This window comes from Phalaenopsis equestris, unplaced genomic scaffold, assembly GCF_001263595.1.
Source record: "Phalaenopsis equestris unplaced genomic scaffold, ASM126359v1 Scaffold000002, whole genome shotgun sequence".
NCBI lineage: Eukaryota > Viridiplantae > Streptophyta > Magnoliopsida > Asparagales > Orchidaceae > Phalaenopsis > Phalaenopsis equestris.
The window spans coordinates 32,482,027-32,487,297 of NW_018164444.1; the positions used below are offsets into that span (position 1 = coordinate 32,482,027).

Consider the following 5,271-nt stretch of genomic DNA (forward strand, 5'->3'; position numbering starts at 1 on the left):
TTCTTCCTCAAGCTAACCAAGCCACTTAGTTTTTCCAATTGCAGTTCTATCCAATGATAGCCGTCAGCACAAATAAAACACTTGTCCGCACTCAAAACATAAAAAATAAGTACACCATTCAGCTGCCCTTCCCAAAATATCCCGATGGAGCTCTTCATCTCACCTGAGTGATCCTGAAGGATGGCAAAGAGGGGTTACTAGTTATAGTTTCAAAGAGTAATCACCCGCGCAAATAAAAAGCCCAAAACCCCTTGCAATCAAAATAGCACAACCTCATCAGAAACATAAAGTTCTGCAACTGGGAAGAAACAGTTGCAGCGCAGACAAGAACAAGCTATCAAAACACCACCAAATTGAGCAAAAATAATCACCAAAGACCATCATAGTTGATCAACATCACAATCAAGAACATTTCAGCCGCAAAACAGACCAAGATGAAACAAAGTGAGTTGCAAAGACCCGACCAATTTAAAATATGGAACCAAAAAATGTAAGAGATTATGAAATTTACCTTGGAGACGATGTCTTCACTGAGGGCCAGATGAGCCTGACAGTGCTTGCAGCTATAGCACTTGCCTTCAAGATTCACCAGAAAAAGCCTACCCATCTATGATAAAAGACCAGTAAATTTCTCCTGCCTCCTTAGCAGTTCTAATCTAGTCTCCGCTTCTCCTGTCGACGATCCCCTGAGACATATATATCAAATTACTGAATGAAATCGTGATTAAAAGATGAAATATGGTGATGAATTCATCGACGATCTTTACAAAAAAGCTTCGAAGAAAATTGAGAGGATCAACAATCAAAAGCCGACAAAAGAAAGCAAGAAATACGTAGAAAAAGTAGAGGTTTTGGGGGTCGGCGACTTGATAGTGCTGCAAGCTACTGCTGGTCTGGTTGTGTTTGCGGATAGACTTCCATTCTTTCTACAGATAGATTCTTGGCGTAGTTGCCCATTAGTTGCTTCAAGTCACCAATAATCTTTTAAAAATAAATAATTATTTTAATTTTCTCTTACATGTCTAATATCTTATAGAGTAAAAAAAAATATTGCGCCTTGAGTCTGGATGCAAGCTATGTACAGACAAAAGATGCGATGCATCGGGGGCGTTTTTTTTTTTCCTCTACTCCGTCCGGTACATCACAAACGTTTGTTGTCCAAACCTAGCTCGTGATGCAATATATATTTTTTTCCTTTTAGGGGGTGTTTGGTTGCCCGCAATATTTAATATTGGCAAGATTTAGTAAATACAAATTTATTAAATACACCCCATCGTGAAATTTATTAAATCTAAATTTAAGATAAATTGAAGGCAAAATTTAGACCTTAAGTTTGGAATTTCATAAATTCATAGAACTTGTCAACCATTTATGTTTCGCTAGATTTTATAAATCTGGCGACAAATCCTATTATTAGGAGCTACCAAACACTTCCTTAGATGTAATTAATTAATTTGCACTATTATTATTATTATTATTATTATCATTTGTAATTAGCTAGTCATCATCAATTAGACCAAGTCATCTAAAAGAGTTCACCCTCTAAATTAGCAAGCATTTATTGCAATTAAAAATTTTCTAGAGTAGAGTTCTATTTGCCAATGAATTCATTCATTGAAGTCACTAATAGCATTTTAATTTAGTGATGAATTTGTTGAATGAAGCTTTCAAGGCTTGCCAAATTACAATGAACTTTAACTCCATCGGCCATAGTGATGTTATTAATCAGTTCAATATGAGTTGTTAGAGACTTCATGAGAAGCTTCATTCTCAGAGATCTTATCCTTTATTTTGATCTGATTTTTAGCTTCGATGTATTTTGATAAGCGTTATTAATCAGTTCAATATGAGTTGTTAGAGACTTTATGATAAGCTTCATTCTCAGAGATCTTATCCTTTATTTTCATCTGATTTTTAGCTTCGATGTATTTTGATAAGCGACAAGTTGTTTGGATATATTCAACTTATAATAGGTACTTGTTATGCATTACTATGTACTTTTAATTTTATGTATACATTCTTGTTGCAGTATCAAACTAGGCCAATGAATGAGGAATATGTTGACATTGATATGTACTTCATGATCGAGATCAAGTGAAACTCTTGGGCTTATCTCCGAATCTCTCGTCTTCTTGCTTTTATTCTTTCTCTTATGTTAGTTCATCTTATTAGTAAGTTGTTGTATCACTCATAAATAAATTTGGGATCTTACATCCTTTTATGGCACTCTCTCGGGTTTGGTGGTGCCTTCACGCTGCCTATAGGAGTGGCTATGCATATAGATCTGGGGCACTGTTAAGGGGGAGTGGCAACACCCATTAAATGGCATGACTATGTCGTATAACTGGTGTGGCCACGACACAAGTAGGTGTGATCACGCCGAGCTAAGTAAGCCCAAATTCTCCCAATTTGCTCTGATTTGCATGTTAATCCTCCTGAAACGTGCAAAACATAAATCCAACTTTCAAAAGGGTAAAATCATGAAACGAAAGGAACAATTTGCATGAATTAACACATTATGAAAAATTGACTCATGTCACTTATGCACGTTTGTGTCTGTGTATGAATAAGGCAAACTCAACATATCACTAATATATAAGCAAATGTAATCATGATCAAGCAAGCAATCCTTTCTTTCTTTAGATTTGATTAGCTTCTCTTAGAGAAATTTTATCAAAACACATGTTGGTGATTATGAAGAGGAGACAGCTATGATATTTTTAAGAGATATGTTAATGACATTCTCAGACTTGAAATTTTTATGTCTTAAATGGCTAGGAGTCAAACTAACTTTTTTCAAATTTCTCCAAGTTTCTCCAAGTAGAAATCTCTCCAAATTTCTTAATGCACTTAATGTAATTTTAATTTAAGGAATTAGACTCTTCATTAAAACTTTTTTTAATTATTTTGAGCTTTATAGAGTCCTACTTAATATTATAGATGCCCAAAATATACTTTTCAAAAGCCTATTATATTTTGCAAAGTCTATCAAGTTTATTTTTTAAGATCCAAAGTCTCAAATTGTTTTATGAAGCATTATAACACTTTTTGGAGATTGACAAGTGCTTTTGTGGATGATTGTAGGATTTTATAAAGAAGAATTATACCATTTAAATTTTTATTGATTTGTTTCATGAAAATTAAATCATATTTTTAAGTATTTTTTATTTAAAAATTTATGATGTTCTAGATAAAATTAAATACTTTGGCTTAATAAAAATAGATTTAATACCCTAACTTAGATTAAACTTAAATGTTATTTACCAAGAATGAATTAAAATCACACTTGTTTGCTTCATCAAAATTATCTTTTATATTTTATACTTTTTAGCTTTTATACATGAAATATACCCCCTATTTTTCTATACTAAGCTATATGTTTCCATGTAAGCTGATAGCGTGCATATTACTTACAATCACTTAACTTAATAAATCATCAGTCTTTCATTCTTTAGCTTAACTTATGATCATAAAAAATGTATAATAATATCATGGGCTCATGGACTAACAAGGAATATGTCTCCTTTAATAGAGTAACAAAAGTTTATTACCGCCTAACAGTTGAGTTAAATCGAAGCGTATTTGATCAAAGTGCTCTATGGAACCTTAGAGTAAGTTGTAAGAGCAACTCTATATACTAAGACTTTTTTTTTATATTAAACAAAAATTCTTTCATTCATTGATCAAAACTAAGTTTAAGAGAACTCGTCTCAACTCCAGAAATTGATAAAATGTACCACTTTAAGAAAGTACAACTAAAACAATCATTACCTCATCATAAAAAAATATAGATCTCAACCATTTAATGCAATTGTATTTAAAATAGCAAAATTCTATCTTCCACCAAAGCTCCAAATATTCATTAAGCTTAGTAAAAAAAAGGATCCAAATGATCATATTATTAGTTCTAAGACATTGGTTTTTGTCACATCTCATTTTGATCACTTTTAGTAAAGCATGAGAAAATCAAAGTAAATAATCTAGTTAAAATATTTTCCACTAGCACCCATTCTAACATTTATCAACTAGCATCACATAATTAGAAAATTGATTTACTTTCATTAGCACAAAATATAAAAAGTAATTTAAAATTATCTAAAATATCTTTTACAACCATTAATATGAGAGCATAATTTAAATCATCAAAATAGAGTACAAAGCTTGTAGTAAACTTCATAGATAACTGATACATACTAAAACTTTTAAATTTACATGTGTGTATTTCACTTCTATGATACATTTAAAACCTTACAGCTTAAATATAAAACTAAAAAATAAAATTATATCATCTGAATATGGCCTAATGCATTCCTTTTATCTGACTGAAATAAGAACCCATAATAGTATTTGAAGTACTAAAAGCTAATTAGGATAATTAATTATACTAATTGTTTCAAACTATAAGAAAAAAATACTATGCCATGTTGATCTCTTAAACCAGCAATAGTATTTATAACCAAGGACAATACTAGTTCGGGGCAATAAATCTAATATTAAAAGCATGCATTGATAATTAAATAAACAAAAGAAACAATCATATCTAATAATCATAAATATCTATAAGGAAATGAAATATACGTGTCTAATTCATAATCATTTCATATACCATGCTAGTTAAATGTTAACACTAGTTAATTTCATTTTTAATCTTGTTTTTTTATTACCTTAATCTTAGAAGTTTCATATATTATCTATATAAGTTTAGACACATTTATATCATATGGTCATGATCATGTGCTCATTGTAACCATCGACAAGGGTTAAACATGATCCAATGTAGCAATTATTAAAGTCCCCTTAAAAAATATTGAAGGTTTTCAATATAATAGCTATCAAAAGTCAAGAGCATTATTTGGCCATGATTAAGGCTCATCTTAAAGGAAAATTTTCACTTCCTTATATAGGTCATCATCATTTACCATCTTATCTCAGATTTATGGACTTCTTTATTATTAGGATAATTATTATAGACATTTCAAATATTTTTATTATTTTATTTGAACATTATCATCAACCTATATCAAAATTCATCTTGTGTAGTTTGAATTGTATAAATTAATATTGAAAAACTTAATTACTCATAATTAATTATGAAATAATCAGGTAACTTAAATTATATGAACATAATATTAATTCGTATTAAATAAATGATCATATAAAAAAACTATACTTTCTAACATTGTTTATTATTGATATTCATAAAATAAAAACGCATCATAATCCAATTTATAATGCAACACTATGAATCAAAGTTCATTTTGTGTTTGATGG

General features: G+C 30.2%; 1 long non-coding RNA gene across 1 annotated transcript; it reads right to left on the reverse strand.

The window, feature by feature from the left end:
• Nucleotides 1–14: 14 nt before the first annotated feature.
• Nucleotides 15–967, reverse strand: LOC110039399. Its single transcript, XR_002295515.1, has 3 exons — nucleotides 834–967; nucleotides 512–686; nucleotides 15–173 (listed from the first exon to the last, which is right to left on the reverse strand). It is a non-coding gene; the product is annotated as an uncharacterized LOC110039399 (long non-coding RNA).
• Between the last annotated feature and the right edge of the window lie 4,304 nt (nucleotides 968–5,271).